Source organism: Miniopterus natalensis, chromosome 12 (assembly GCF_054644295.1).
Source record: "Miniopterus natalensis isolate mMinNat1 chromosome 12, mMinNat1.hap1, whole genome shotgun sequence".
Taxonomy (NCBI): domain Eukaryota; kingdom Metazoa; phylum Chordata; class Mammalia; order Chiroptera; family Miniopteridae; genus Miniopterus; species Miniopterus natalensis.
The window spans coordinates 39,220,646-39,237,350 of NC_142092.1; the positions used below are offsets into that span (position 1 = coordinate 39,220,646).

The 16,705-nt window shown below is 42.9% G+C and overlaps 1 protein-coding gene across 2 annotated transcripts in view; it reads left to right on the forward strand.

Annotated features, from left to right (window-relative positions):
• Window positions 1-1,531: 1,531 nt before the first annotated feature.
• The window catches only part of GCNT1 (glucosaminyl (N-acetyl) transferase 1), a 29,179-nt gene continuing 14,005 nt past the window's right edge, over window positions 1,532-16,705 (forward strand). Inside the window, exon 1 of one of the 2 annotated variants that reach the window (XM_016222963.2) lies at window positions 1,532-1,696. The gene's annotated coding sequence lies outside the window, so the exon portion shown is untranslated. The remainder of the gene's footprint in view (window positions 1,697-16,705) is intronic. The other variant, XM_016222961.2, reaches the window with a different exon arrangement.

The following is a 16,705-nucleotide window of genomic DNA, read 5'->3' on the forward strand; positions in this document are numbered from 1 at the left end:
ACGGAGGTGATAAAGGACAACGGAAGGAGACGAATGCCCAACGCCCCCCTCGCTCAAAGGAGGCCGTCTGAGCCTGTGGAAGCGGCGCAAGGCTACTGCTGGAAGGCGGGGGAGAGGCGCTCTCCGCTGGGCTCGGCCCTGAGGCTGGCTCCCCACTTACTCTTAGTTTTCACGGGAAAACACACGCGACCGTCAGGAGCTTTCCAACGCCACCTTTAGTAAGCAAGGCTCATCGGGGACAATGCATGGTCACCTCTAAACTTTATAGGACATAAAGAACCTTGGCATTCACTTTTGCCTTTTTTGTTATAAAACATTTTCGTTTTAAAAATGGTCAACGGCAGCGCTGCCCGCGTTTCCCGCCCCTGAGGAAGAGGGCGTACGTTTTGGAGAAAGACCCCACTCCCGCGCCCAACCCTGCGCCCGGCGGACCCGCACGAACCAAGGCGACCCCGAGGAAGGAGGAGAGGGGCTTCAGGGGTGCCGGCTCTCCAACTCGCCCGCGGGAAAGCGCGGACGCGCGCGCCGCCGCCGGAGCAGCGAGCCCCCCGGAGCCCGCGCGCTCCGAGGGAGCGGGGCGGAGGCGATGGGCGGGGCCCGGGGCGGGCCGGGGCGGGGCGCGAGGGCGGGGGCCCCGAGGCTGAGAGTCGCGGTACCTGACCGCCGCGAGCTCGGCGCAGACCCGGCGAGTGCGCGGCGGGCGAGGAGGGGTCCGGCGCGGCTTCTCTGGGGCGCCACGCGGTGCCGCGCCCTCCTGCGCCCCCCGGGCCGCCGCTCGCTGCAGGTAACCAGCTCCCCACCCGCCTCCCCGTCCCGCCGCCCGGCGGCGTGGGAGGGATGGGGAGGATGGGAGGGGGGCGCGGGCGCTCAGCCAGGCCCCGCTGCGGCGAGCGGGGTGGGCTGCGTCCGGGCAGAGGAAGCCGAGCCCGGGCAGGAAGGGACGACGCGCGCTGCGAACCCGCCGGAGCGTTCGCACCGAGGGCTGGGGGCGGCGCGGGGCGCCCTCCCGCGACCCTCCCCTCTCGTCCGATCAGTGGTGCTCGAGGCCAGAACTCTAGGTGCCCAGTTTCACCTGGAAGCCACTTTTTCTGGGCTTTTAAACCCTGGTCCGAAAAGAGAGTAGAAGCTTAGAAATCGGATGAGTTGGCTGCGGGCGTGGATAGGCTGGAAGCGAACAGTTACTCTGCCATCCCCTGCGTGCCAGGGGCTTTAACTTCATTTAATCCTAGCCCCTGAGAAGAGACATTAGCCCTACTGAACTGATAAGGCGGCAGACGCCGGGGTGACAGATGACTCGCCGTGGGCGACTGTAACCGCCGGAGAAGAGACGCGAGTCTGGAGGGCTCCGGCGCCCTGAGGCTTCCCCGGTCTTGCTGCGCGCGCCCCGTCCTCACGCGCGAGGCGGGGAACTCGCGCCGCTGGGGCTGTTCGGGAAAAGGGGATTCTTCTTAAACGCAGTCTACTCCCCACCTAGGATTCTTTTTAAAATTTTTGGTAGCGTCCCGTTTCTGATTGCAGTTCCCCGTTTTTGGCCCTTAGCTCCTGGCGTGCCGGCTCGCTCGCAGCCCTTTCCCCCTGCAGCGCTGCCTCTCATGCGGAGCGAAGCCCAGGCACCTCTGCCTGCCGCACACTGCCTTGCACGGGGGACGAGGCCGCCTGCACATCCGGGCTGGACCTTATGGGCTGCCCAGTGGAGGTAAGTTTCGCAGTCACCTGGCATCCTGTGCATCCTTTGCTTCGGTGTTCCTCTGTAGACGGAAAAGAGTCTTCGTTTTACAAACAGTAGAACAAGAGGTGACTCGGAAGGATATAGCCTGTTCGGAGAAGGCCTAGTGTCTGGAGAGGAGAACACCGCCGGCCACAGCCTTTCGTGGCCTGTGGTAGGTGAGGGACTCGCTGGGTAGGGACTTGTCCCCTCCTCTGGGCATTCTGCCCCCCTTTCAGAGCTGTTCTGAAAAGCAGGTTTGTTTTATAGAGGGGAGGTGGAGGGGTGACTGGTTTTCAAAGATCAGTGTAAATTACCTGCTAGGAGCCCAGACAGCTCCAGACAAGCCAGAGGATTTGGTAACAGATTTCAGTTCTGGCAAGAAGGAAGATCTCTGTGGATATCTGCTGTTGCTTAATGAATTATGGGCAGGCCTTAAAGACGGTAGTTTTGGGAAACTTTGAGGTCTTAGAAATGGCTAACTCTTCCACTTTTTTTTTTTTTTTTTTTTAAGGTCTTTACCACTTATTTTCTATTTTTCCTTTTTACTATATTTATTGGGGTGACAGTGGTTAATAAAATTATACAGGTTTCAGGTGCACAATTCTACAGTACACCATCTGCACACTGTATTGTGCGTCTACCACATCAAGTCTCCGTCCATCACCATTTATCCCCCCTATACTCCATTCTGCCCCTGCTCCCAAATCACCACATGACTCCCTACTTTTAAAAACCATGTAACATACCATGAATGAACTTTCATAAAGTTTTATTGGCAGATAAGAGAAAAAATTTTTTTTCCTATTTTATCATGAGGGTTTGAAGGGGACGTGTTGGTTCCCTGCCTTCCTTCAGCCTGGTCCTGGTGAGGACCTCCTTAGCCTTGGCCCAGAATATGTACTGATTCCATTCTTCACTAATTATAGTTCATTCTTGACTAGTTGTAGGACTACTTCAAGTCACAAGTTGCTTCTTTCCCATTTGTAATTTAGTTGCTAAACACTAAGAAAAATGTGTTCCCTGAGAACTATTGACTATCTACGAAATCATCTATCTACAGGGACTGAAGTGATGCACTGGAGAGAGAGCTAAGTGGGACCTGGCTGGTCCCTGGTGACCTCCAGAGGACTTGCTAAAGTCTGGGTGGGCATCAGCCATTTCCTCCACATAACCATGCAGGAGTTATGGCCCAGTTTGGCCAGAGCTTTTTTCTCCCCACCCCCCAAAGAGCTGAAAATTTTTTATTTAAAAAAAAAGTAAAATCGGATTTAATATAAATATTGGCTCACTTTTTTCTTTTTTTAAAAACATAAGGAATCAAATCAAATTTGGTTTGTCCATTGTCCATTTTCAAATCTCTTAGAAATTGCTATACCTGCTAATGACATTCTTTGGCGAATGAAAAATTCTGACCTATGATGTAGGTAATGTACATTTTTCATGAAATGAGCTGATAGGAAAGAAATTAATGCTGTTGAAAATGATCTCTTGATTCGTGATGTGTACGTCATTTCCACTGCATTGAGTCCTTTATGGGCCACCCAAGGAATTGTGTCACTGTTTTTAATATTCAGTCTAATGTATTCATGGTTCTGGCTCAGGATATTAGATGCTTAACTCCCTGCCTTAAAAAGGGAATTCCCAAATGACTATTCATATAATTCAGTTCCCAAATGAGTGTTCATGTAAATCAGTTCCCAAATGACTGTTCATATAAATCATGTGTGTTTCTCTTACGGACTGTTTTCTTAACCACATTTGGCTTTGACACAAGAGGCATGTCGTTTTCCTTTGTTGTCTATTTGTGGCAAATGCCATGTACTGTTTAGACCAGAGTTTCTCAACTTCGGCACTTTTGACACATTTGGTCAGATAACCTTTTGTTGTGGTGATTGTCCTGTGCATTGCAAGATATGTAGCAGCTTCCAGGGCCTTTACCCACTAGATGCTAGTCCTTGCCTCCCTCCAGTTATAATAACCAAAAATGTCACCAGACATTGCCAAATGTCCCCTGGGAGACAAAGTCACCCAATTGAGGTGAAAAAAAAAGAGCCAATATTTAAAATGCTCTAAACATTTATGAACTAAACATTAAGTAAACACAATTAACTTTAAACTTCTAATGACTAGAGAAGCTATTTGTAAAGTTTAACTAAACATCTGGCATTTTAAAATATTTTTACAATCAAGATTACTAAGCCAGTGTTCCTCATGAATGGCTACATGTGTCCTGCCAGGTTTTATCGCCCAAGAAAATTTCACATGGTTATTAAATTTTTAAAGTTTAAAATGTTGGAAACTAAACATGAATTCTACAGTAGTTTTCATTTTTCTCCTTTTAGTATACTCAGCGTCTTCCCAAGTGATGGAGTATCAGTGGACCATGCTTTGGGAAAATTGATTTGGGAAAATTGACACAATCGCTAATATTAGAACCCCAAATAAAAAATTCTAAGCAAAAATTTTAATAATGAGATTCAGTGTAAATCATGTTCAGACTAGAATTTAGTTCTAGGAAAAATTAAAAAGCTTTTTACCTAACAGCAAGAACTAGGACAATCATGTATTTTTTTCTTTCTTTTTTTTTTTTTTTTTTTAAGAAGGGAAATGAGGGTGGGGAGAGAGAGAGAGAAAGAAAGAAACATCCATGTGAGAGCAAAACATCGATTGGCTGCCTCCTGCACGCCCCCTCCAGGGATCAAACCTGCAACCCAGGCATGTGCCCTGATAGGGAATTGAACCAGCAAACTTTTGGTGCACAGGGGACGCCCAACCAATTGAGCCATACAGGCCAGGGCTTTTCTTTTTTTACTTATTTTTAATTTTTATTTATTTTTTAGTTAAGCCACTGTGTTTGGGGCAGTTTCCTACATGCTTTTCTTTTTTTAAAATAAGATTTTGGGGTTTTTTTAATAGTTCTAGACTTTCAGAAAAATTGTGAAGATAGAGAGTTCTTATATACTGTTTCCTTGTTACTAATGTAATCGTGTATTTCTCTAGTTTGAAAAATCCTGACTTTATCCCTGGTCCCTGCCACAGAGCTTCTAAAACCCTTGGAATTTCCTGAGTGATAGGAGCATCTTTTGTTATTCATAAAGGAGTCCCTTTCCATAGCTGAGTTTATGCTAATGAGGTGCCTTAGGTTGGGGGGGATGACACCCTGAGGTAGCCTCAGGATGGGGTTGGTCACCAGACTAGGGGGCTGGAATTTTCAACCCTACCCAATGACCCACCCACCCACCTCTGGAGCGAGGAGGGAGTGCCTAGAGACTGGGTTATCAAAACTCCTGAACAGTCATACGTGGAGAATGTCTGGGTTGAAGAAGACTCAAGGGCTGAGTGTGGGAAGCCACAGGAGGGCATGGAAGCCTGTGCTCCTTCCCCATTCCTTGCCCTATGCAGCTCTTCCATTGGCTGTTCCTCAATTGTATCCTTTCTAATAAACTGGTATTAGCAAGTAAAGTGTTTGCAGGAGTCCTAGCTGTGCTAGCAATTTTTTCTAACCTGAAGGTGGGTAATGGGCACCCCATTTGCAGCTGACATGAAGAGAGCAGCCCAATGTGACTGATCCCTTAATCTATGGGGTCTGTGCTAACTCTGGGTAGTTACAGAATTGAATTGGATGGTTGGACACCCAGTTGGTGTCAGAATTGGTTGGTGTCAGAAGTGTTATAAAAACAGCTCAGCTCTATACACCTGAAATAGTCTCTCACCATCTTTTCTACAATTTCCCCCCACTTTTGACGTTGCACTTGAAGACTAGAGGCAGTAATGCTCAACTGAGAGCTTATTCCTCTGATGTGCACTAAAGCCCCTGGGGGTGAGGCTTGGAAGGGAAGGGCATTTTCAAACCCTTTCCTTACTACGTAAGCGCAAGTCCAGGTTCTCAACATTGGCTATACATCAGGAGTTTTTAAAATTCCTGCCATTCAGATCAAGCTCCAGACCAACTCTATCACGTCTCTGGTAGGGGGACTCAGGTACTGGTATTTTTTTAAAGCTTCTCGGTCGGTAGTTTCGATGTACAGCCAAGGTTAGGAACAACTTACCTGAGTGGTGGCCCTGAGACCAGTTAAATCCATTCTGCCCTATGGAGACCTAGCCTGTTACCTGGAGCTTACTGTATTTGCCAATTGTGTATGAAAATAAGCTTGAGATCATGATAAATCGAATGCAGGATGTGAATGAAAGTCCTTTGGAATATTTAAAGAGAGTTTAAGACCTTTTATTTATAATTGTATAAGCATTTAAGAAAGAAATCAATAAAGGCTATTGCCTGTGGTGCCTCAGTCCTGTGTCCTGCAGTGTGCGTGTGATTTCCTGAGGTGGAGGTGGAAATTCCTTGCCCAGGTGGGGCCCTACTAAACATATGTGAAGTATTACAATTTAAAACAGACAGGGCATCATTGGATTATTTTAATTTTATAAACAGAAAGACTTTCAATCAGAGCATCTCTCATCTGGCATACTTAGACTTATTCCTGAGCGGGTTACAGGTGTACTGAGATGTTGATTCTTTCTCAGCCCTCTCCCTTCAGCCGGGTGAGCTGAAGTCTACCCTTGCCTTTTGGGATGTATATCCTGACATTAGAATTGCTGCTTCAGATGGTAGGAACTGTCCAGTCCTTTGCGATGCTCTGGGGAGGGAGCATGGCTGTCTTTCGTACAGCCCAGAGCACCTCTGGTTCTCTTGTGGGCAGTGCCCAAGAGCAGTTGAGTTTACAGGTATCAGCATCTTTCTTTAATAAAAAGAGAGGGTTTCCAAATTTACCGCCTTTTTCCAATTTTTGCTATGCCTATCAGTAGTCACAGATACTTTGGAGAGAAGGAACACTCTAAGATAAATGTGAAGTTCTCACAATGAGAGGGAGATGGACTGCTTTTCAAAAGAAATTTATGTTACAGAAAGGCTGTTTGGAAATGTTTTCATGGTAATGTTTACATGTTGCCAAGAAATATGGCACATTTGTCATTTATCAAAACTCAAAAAAAAACCACCACAACCCAACAACCACCTTTAAAAAGTTGGGAACAGAGTTGTCTATTAAAATCTTTTTAGTGAGGAATATCAATAAGTTTTCAATCCATTTGTTAAATTTATAAAAATGTGATACCTACTGACTAATTTGCAAGGACAGGTGATTGAAACTTACCATCTGAATTTTACCAAAAAACTTTGTATAATTGGTAGATAGATTGAAAACTAAATATCAAGGTTTAGATAGTAGAAGGAAGACTGCTCCACTGTTTCTCCAAAGTATCCCTGTCACCCCGGCCAGCCACTGAAACCAAATGCTAGAATACACTGATCTTGGAAAAATCCTTTAAAGTGCTGTAGCTCAGAGTAACTACTAAGAGTTTTAAAAAATAATGAAGCATATTTAACATACTGCTTTTATTACAGATATTAACAATTTGTAGTGAACAACAAGTTCTGTACCATAAATGATTAATAAGTTTATTTCCTCTTTCACTCACCTTTTTGTCTGATAATGCACATATTATTAGTATAGTAGTACAAATGTACAGTACTGCATATAATATTTAAAGAAACATATAGAGGGTACTTTTTCAAAGCTTTAACTCTTAGAGTTTGTACTAAAATTTTTGCAAGCTTATCATTAAAAACTTTGAGTCAAAATACTCTCAAGAGATACATTATAGATTTGAAAATTTGAGAACTTGCTTTCCTCGTAAACTTGAATCTAAAACTGAGTCTACCCCGTGATATATATACTCCTGTACTTTATTCAGTGGAAAATAAAATTGCTACTAGAGTAAAAATAAGTGCTCAAAGTCCAAAAAATAATGAATACAGTGTGTGTGTGTGTGGGGGGGGGGGTTCTTTTGCAATGTGTACGTTAAACTTTTAAACAGCCACTTTAAACATGGAAGTTACAGAAATCATGTGGTCAGCCCTTTGTTCCCCAACAGGTAAATAAATGCTTTAAGTCTTAGTCACTTAAACAAAGACCATATGCTAAGTCTTTTATCCACTAGCCACCTTGGTGCTGTTTTCCAGGAACCAGCCCAAGCCAGTTTGGGCCTTTTGGGTAAACAGGCCCAAACAAAAGGTTGGTGAGGGCTACAGTTCTCTGGGCAGGTAAGACTTAGGTCAACTCTGCTTGGGAGCTCTGACTGCATCTCCCACAGAAGGTTCACTTGAGGCACACATGTCATCATTTCAGGGGCAAGAGTCGGCTGACCATTGAGTTGGAGTCAAATAAACAAATTTTCTGGAATCAGCAGCTGCACCCAGATATGCACCTAGGACACCATCCCAGGCTATCAGAAATGCCAGACTTCTTTTGTTTTTTTGTTTGTTTTTAATATGCTTTTATTGATTTCAGAGAGAGGAAGGGGGAGAGAGAGAGAGAAACATCAGTGATGAGAGAGTCATTGATCGGCTGCCTCCTGCACGCCCCCTACTGGGGATCAAGCCCACAGCCCGGGCATGTGTCCTGACCGGGAATCGAACCGCAACCTCCTGGTTCCTAGGTCAACGCTCAACCGCTGAGCCACTCAGGACGGGCTTGTTTCTTTTTTTGATGTAAGTTCAGGATGTGCCTCTAGACTGTTCCTAACCCATCCACATAGATGGAGCACCCTGATCTCATCTTCCTTCATTCTTTTCTCATATCTGCTATGCTAACCAAAGTCACTAAACTCACCTAGGGAAATCCAGTTATAACACTCCTAATTAAACAAAACCTCTGGTTTGCAGAGAAAGTAGTAGGTGCATCTGGAATGTGGCTGTCCCAGGAATGTGTTCCTGTTTGGGGCTCTTAGCCCCTCCAGCCCAGGGTACAGACGAAAGCCGACACACTTGCTTCTTACTGGTTATGCTGCAGTACATTGTAGACAACCTGACACTGTTGTTTTGATTGCCCCTTATCAAAGAACTTTTGAATTCCCTGGAAGTAGCAGACATGGCTGTGAAAATACAGGATTTAAAAAACACACGTACAGGTTGAAGTGAGTGCCTTCAAAGCATACACCTTGTTGGGTACCCACAGACATTTCTGACCATTCTGAGGATTGTCCTCTGTGCCAAACTGGACCCATTAGGAAGGGGACCAGTGTTTCGTGGTGGATGTGATTTTGGAACACAGCGAGAGTCAGCCTTACAAGGTAGATTGATCATGCTCAGTAATAGCAATTTTTTTGGAAGGAGTTAAAAATAAAGTGTAAGTATATATTAAGAAACATACATTAGATTTCATGATTGACTCATACAGATTTATTTTTCTATATTTGGTTATGAAATTTGATCTGTATCAAAAGAGGGAGTGGAAAAAATGGAAGCAATGTTTGATGAACATTGACCACAAAGGATTGTCAGATTTCTCATCTGTGTTTTTTTGAGGCAGCCCTCTCAACACTCTCCACCCCCTTCTCAAAAAAAAAAAAAAAAAAATTGAGGCAGCGCAATGCAGTGTGAAAGGACACACTCTGACAGGGTGCAGTTTCATGCTCTGGTTAGCATCAGCCTTTCACTCAGTGCTGACTCTTAGAAAAGTCACCGGTACCCCTGGGCCCCAGCTTCCTCTTGAGTTAAAGAGGAGAGAGGGACTTGGGACTAGATGGTGTTTTCCTTTATGGTCTGGTAATATACTCCAAAATATTTTTTTGATCAAATAAGTTTGAGAAATGCTGAATACCATGTCCATGTCTTTAAACATTCACAGTGAGCATTACTGTCTTGAAGGCTAAGAAATAAGAGGCCCACTAGTGCAGAAAGCTGTCTTTCTTTATGACCACATTTCTCTTAATATTGGGTCACAGAATCCACCCCACCCCCAGGACCTAGTAACTACTCCCAAAGCTGGTGTTTCTAGCAAGACTAAATGCCCTCCAAAGTTCCTTTCTGCTCTACAATAGATGCATTGTTTCAAAAATAATTTTTAACTGTGTTGACCAAGTCTCTAATTTCCCCAAGAAGGCTCAGCAAGTAACCATTGTGTGAAATCCTTGATACTTGGAAAATGCATTGTTTATGCCTGTGTTTTACCCCTAGAACCCAGGATGATTCTGTTTCATATAATAGATGCTTGGTGTGGAATTAAATTGTGTGTATACAGGTATTTGTTAGTAAACTTGAAATACAGTTTCTGATTTTGGGGGTCTGAAAAAGTTACATTTAGACATGAATTAAAGATTTGAACAAAGTCCAGACAAGAAAAAATATAAACAATAACAATGAATAGCTCTGGCCAGGTAGCTCAGTTGGTTAGAGCGTTGTCCGATATGCTAGCCACGGTTGTGGGTTTGATCCCTCATCAAGAAACATACAAGAAGCAACCAGTGAACGCATAAATAAGTGGAACAACAAATCAGTGTTTCTCTCTCTCTCTTCCTCTTTCTCTCTAAAATCAATCAATAAAAAATAATAATAATGAATAAGCTGCTAGTGCTTCTTTGGGCCCCTTATGTGCCAAATACGGTGTAAGCACCTTACAGGTTGGTTCGCTTATTTTTTATAAAAACTAAGGTATGTATGATCCCTATCCCAATTAAATCGCCTTAAGTTAATTAATTAATTTTTAACCAGTGAAGAAGCTGAAGCTTGGGGAGAGGTCTGAGTTTGTGGTTGATGGTGCCAGTTTTTGACCTGGGCGATCTGACTCCAGAGCTGAAATCATTGCTACCAAACCCTCCTTCCTCTTACATGTAAACATACTCAGGAGAAAATATTGAGCCACCAGTAATCAAATCAACACAGAATGAAACCTCAGTGATGTACCATTTTACTGTTGCAATATTGATGAAAATATACGGTATATGAATAAGTAGTATATAATTAAGATAATTATATACCAAATGTTGAGAAAATGGTACTTAAACATTATGGGTGGCAGGGTAAGGAAGAATAGTCCGTTTGGAACGCAATCCAGAGCCTAGAAATTTACATGTTTTGACCCAAGAATCCCTCTCCTGGGAATTCCAAAGAAATCCTTTAAAAGGCCAAAAGAAAACAAAACCAAAGTGTTCATAACTCACGTTTATAACAATATGATTTGGAAATACCCTTAGTATCCAACCATGAGGCACAAACTAATTGTGGCAAAAAAAATGACATTACTTTGATATCTGTTAAATGAAAAAAGCCAAATAGAAAAATGAACCCCTGCTGCTGCTACACCTGAGTACAAAAGCCAGTCAATAGTGTCCCTGGACAGGCATCAGCAGGACACATGGAAATGCTGTGTGCCTGGACTGGGGCTACAAGTGGCTTCTTGTTTGCCTGGAAATTATATTTAGTGCTTTGCAAACATATTTAACTGGAGCTTATGTTGGATCATTGGGGCCATTTTATTGCAATTTGCAATTTAAAAGAATTTCTGAAGTGAAAATTCAAACAGTATGAAAATGTTTGAATAAGTCCCCCCCCCACAAATAAAGAGATGACCACTAAATAGTTTTGGGTGTGTGCTTCTCAGATCTCTCACTGCACATTTGCAATTGATTTGGAGGCTTGTTTTGTTTTACTCCTTACAGGCTGAAATGCATTTGTCTCTGAATGCTGTTTCATCTCAAGAGCCTTTTTCATGTCATGTCATTAGACAGACTCTTCATTCTTGGCTTTGGCAATTATTTAAAATTCAACAGGTATGCCTAAATGTAATTTAGATAAAGTGAAAATGATAAAGTTTGCCACTCAAGTAATGCTTCTTAAAGGCAACATTCAGAGCTCAGATCACAAATGGGTCTCTGAGGGTTGAAGAAGTAGCTGTGATGTATTTTAGGGCTGAAGCCTTCAGGAGGAGAGTTTGTCATATTTATAACCTCAGGAAGATTTAGAAGGTGCTGAGGCTCCTTGAAAGGTTACGAGGTAGGTTGAGGTATAATTCAAAGGTGTTAATAACTGGATCCAGTGTTGTTCTTGGCCAGAAAGTGAGACTGCCCTGTTCCCTCTGTGCCCTGGAGAGTCAGCCCTGGGCTGAACCCCACCCCACTTCTTTCCTGCTGGTAAGCTGGAGCAAATGACCATTTTCAAAGCAGCTAAAGCCTCAGTTTCTCAGTTTACTGCTAAGTGAGAATAAAAGTAGCTCCTTACAGGGTTGTGCAAAATAAAGAGAAAATGTATGTTAAATGCTTGGCAAAATTTGTGCTAACTACTAACATTAACAGTCTCCTTAATTCTGAGATAACGTTGATTTTAAAAGCACCATCAATTTAATATCAGCTTTTAAGGGGAAAAAAACCCCACACACACCACATAGTAATTAACATATATTGCATCAGTGCATTAAATGCCTATCAAGTAAAAAAAAGTCAATGTAAGAAAAAATTAAGTTCTCAAATGGGGGGAGGGAGAAACATTCTTCATCTCTTCTGGGTTCTTCCTGCTGGTCTAATAATCAAATAGAAGACAGAGTAACAAGAGAAAGCTAACAAATTTAATTACATATGTATGTGTGGGAAACCCACATACCTGAGAGTTAGAGGCCCCACATGCATAAGAGATTCAGGGACAGAAAGGGAAAGTGAGATGTATTTGGCATTCTGAGCTAAGGATGAGGTAGGGCACTTTGGAGCTTTAGAGAGGAGGAAGAGCAGTCAGTAATTAGATGTTAGTTCTGCCCTATAAAGGTCGTGAAATGTTATCTCTGGTGATCATTCTTATGGACAATTCCCTTAATTTAAATTCTTTAAAAAGTTTTCAGAACCTGGTGGCATCTCCATTGCCTTCAGCACAAAATAATTCACATGCCAAAGTGGCATATCTTGGGGAGGCCTGTCCTGAACCCCCTCACAGACTTGTGGAAATACAGTCAGATTGGTATTTTGCCTCGCAGCAGGACTTCCTTGCCACCCTCCACTCTCCTGACACTCACCCCAGGCAGCGCTCAGCTTCCCCTGTCCCTGTCCGTCACCCCTCTGCTGAGTAATATCAAAGCGCTTTGTCACTCAGGAGTTGGGGAATCACCCTGAATCCAGCCGCTCTTGTGCACAGGTACAGAGACCAAAGTGCAGAAAGGTAAAGAAAGGTAAGGTCAGTCATGAAGTCAGGATGAGAGCCACCCAGTATGAGGCCAGTCACTTGGGGTTTCCCTGTAAGACCCAACACAGTGCTTTGAATTCATGGTGCAGTGCCTGACACACTATAATTTGCAACATTCAAGTACTGTACTTCAGTTTCCTTATCTGGAAAAGACTATGAACTAGAAGACACATTTAACAAAAAACATCCGAGATGCTTCCCTACATTTTGGGGGAAGAAGGGAGTTGATTTTGAGATATTTGGCCTTAAAAGTCCTTACCCCTTGAATAAGCCTGTGCTGGGACCAGGGAGCAGTGTGAGCTGAGGGGGGAGGGTAAGAAGCCTAAGACTAGACCCCATTGCTAGGAGCTCACCAAGCACATGCATGGGTTTGTTCACAGGGATGGCTAAGTGGAATTAAGTGCTGAAATGAGAGGTGATGGTGATAACTCCTGCTCACTGAGCCACTATTATGGACCAATCACTCTGCTAGGAGCTTCATAGGTTTTTTTAATCACTGCCAGTCAAATGAGGAGGGTATTCTGAGGTCCATTTTTCAAATGAAACTCAGGCTGAGAGGTTAGGTAGCTTGCTGAAGCCACACATTAGGACGTGACATAGGATTTATACAGTTGACTCTCAACAGGGGCTTGAATTGCACAGGTCCACTTATATGCGGATTTCCTCCCCCATTAATACAGTACTGTAAATGTATTTTTCTCTTCCTTATGCTTTTAATAACCTTTTTCTAGCTTACTTTATTATAAGAATATAGTATATAATACAGATACCATAGAAAATGTGTGTTCATAGACTGTTTATGCCATCTGTAAGGTTTCCAGTCAACAGTAGGCCATTAGTAGTTAAGTTTTTGAGGAGTTAAAAGTTATACATGGATTTTCAATTACATGGTTCTAACCCCTGCATTGTTCAAGTGTCAACTGCACTCACTTCTGTTTGACTTCACACTCTGTTTTGCTCGGTGGCTTCCAACAGCAAATGTTGGATTTCAAAGAAAGGTCAATCATTGTGGCTCAGGAAAGGGACCACATACAAGAGGTTGAGCAGGATTTTAACATGTTGAAGGAAGCCAGGCAAAAAGGGCTCTTCTCTTTCTTGGTAATGGTTAGCCTTACATTTTGTCATATGAAATGAGAATATTTCCTTTGACAATCACTTATAGCAAATCAAAAATCTAGACACATGGCATGACCTGGAATTTTAAGAACTTCCTACAAAAACAAGAGGGAATCTAGTATTTTGGAATTAGAATTTCTGGGACTCGGGAAGCAGTTAGGAGGCCAGAGTATGTAAAATTGGGATTGTACAGAAAAACCAGGACCTGTGGGCTGCGTGGCAAGCAGGTGGGACAGAACCAGATGTCTCTGCTAAAGAATTGTTCTTGACTTGTGGCCTTGCCCTAGTGTTCTCATCTTTAAAATTATGAGTGACTTAAGTACCTTTCATATGTAAAATATTGTTTCCATAAAACTATGGTGCTCTATTCTGTATTATTAACTTCCTAGTATTAGATTAAAATTTCATGAAAAGAAAAGAAAAAAAAGTTTGTTACTCTTCAGTCTGGAATTTTGAAGTGAACAGTGAAATCTTTATAGTCATTTTTGTTCTGCAGTGGTAATGAGGTTGAAGATTTCTTAAACAAACAAACAGCTATCTGTTTTTGTGTGTGTGCATAAATAGATAAATTTCTGTTCGAAACTATCAAGTGCAGCCTCTGCAAATGAACTCTACTGCCCTAGAGGACAGTTTTTTTCCCCATTCCAAAGTTAGTTTAGCCATTACTCATATTTTAAGGAAATGGGATAATGTGGGGTAAAACCACGTAGACAGAAGGAAGCTTACATGTCTTTGAGAGGGAACCAGAAAGATGATCATTGTTTAGCTACAAATTTTTATGACACTAAACTTGAAAAGGTCCCCCCCTTCTTTTTTAGACAACCTGGGATCATACCTTCCTATACTCTCCTAATATATTTATTTTAATGTCTGTCCTCTCTTAAATTAATTTAAAAAGCCTCTTCTACGTAACATTGTTTGTCTAACTGTACTCACCAACTATGAAGGTGTCTAGCAAAGTTGTAAGCCAGCTGCATTTTTTAAAAATCATAAGAGGATTAAAAAAAAAAATAGCCCTTGAGGTTGAAACTGTGTTTCTGATGGAGTCAGGGAAAATTCTGTGGCACTAAGAATAGTCACATTATTATGCAACTATCACACTATCCATTCCCAGAACTTCTTGTCATCCTAAACAGAAACTCTTGTACCCACCCATTAAACTGTACTAACTCCTTCCCCAAACCCCAGTAACCTCTATTATACTCCCTGTTTCTATGAATCTGATTACTCTAGATACTCACATAAGTAGAATCATACAGTATCTGTGTTTTTGTGACTGACTTATTTCACTTGGCCTGCCTTCAGTTAACCATGTTGTAGCATGCATCAGAATTTTATTCCTTTTTAAGGTTAAGTGATAATCCATTATATGTGTATACCACACTTAGTTCTGATATTTCAGTACAATTATGGCATTCTTTGACTTTCAAGGGAGTGTGTAAAACTTGTGTGGGTAAATCCATATATATTTCTAGCACTAAATTTTCTTTTAAAGAGAAGTTGGGCCCAGCTGGAGTAGCTCAGCAGTTGAGCATCGACCTAGGATCCAGGAGATCGTGGTTCGATTCCCCACCAGGGCACATGCCTGGGTTGCAGGCTTGATTCCCAGAGCAGGGCCTGCAGGAGGCAGCTGATCAATGACTCTCTCATCATTGATGTTTCTATCTCTCTCTCCCTCTCCCTTCCTCTCTCTGAAATCAATAAAAATATATTTAAAAAAAAATAAAAGAGAAGTTGGATGAAGGGTAATGAGAAAGCATTGGTACTAACAGTAGTGGGATTAGTGTGTGACTTTTTTTTTTCCCCCTGTGGAAAACACAAATACAAAGTTTTAAGGACACATAATCATAGAATCCTGTTTACATTGAGCTGCTCCAGCCCTGTGTTTCCTCATTTCCATCTTCGCTTAGTACTGAGCTGGAGTTGGTGTCTTCTTCAAGCCCTGCTTCTTCAGTAATAGGCCCCACTTGGATGGCCAAGGGACAGAGACAACTTGACAGGGAAAAGAGATGGCCCGGGGAAGGAGAGGCCCTCCGCAAGTTCATTCTAATGCATTGTGTCTGGTCCTGCTGGTGCCTCCATCTGATTTCCCCCTTTCCTTTTTTGATTCCATTAATGCATTATCTCTAAGTTCTGGGGAAAATGAGTGGCTCAGACCAGTTATTGGGTCTTCTTTCAGCCTTTCAAGTGATCATTGGGTACTTAAAGACTGAATTTAAAAAAAGAATGAAGAGCCAGCATTGGTCTTTAGTTGCAAACATTCAGTGTGTGTGTGTGTGTGTGTGTGTGTGTGTGTGTGTGTGTGTGTGTGTGTGTGTAAGGGGTGGACCAGGAGAAGGCATTCAGAGGATAAGCCACAGGTCAAGCCTAGTCTGTGTGATTTCTGTGTACTTACTGTTTACCTTAAGTTTGCAAAAGAGATTCCCAGAACAGTGTCTTGGCTCTTCCCAATTTCCTCTTTCTGGGGATGGTCTGAGCATTTTCATTATTACTAACAAAGTTCATTTTATGAATGAGGAGCCATTTCAGGGGAGGCCAGAGTTGGCCCTGGAGCCAGGCCACCACCGCCATTGCTTCTGCACAAAACCTTTTTTACAGCCTCCCAGGCTGTTTCTCAGTTCAGCTCTTTATTAGAGGTGAGCATTTTAATTCTTTGTGTGTGTCTGGGGAGCGAGGGGGTGTTCCCATGCTACCATCACTCCTTTGATTTCTTTTCTGAAATCTTGCCCTTATTCCCACAGTGCTTAGAAATCTATTCACTGCTGTGGTTCACCATACTGAAAACAGACAGTGCCATAATACAGTGGGAGAGGAGGCCTTTAGGGCTATGAACATCTGTAATGATCTCTTACTCACCTTTCTCGCTCTCTTTTTTT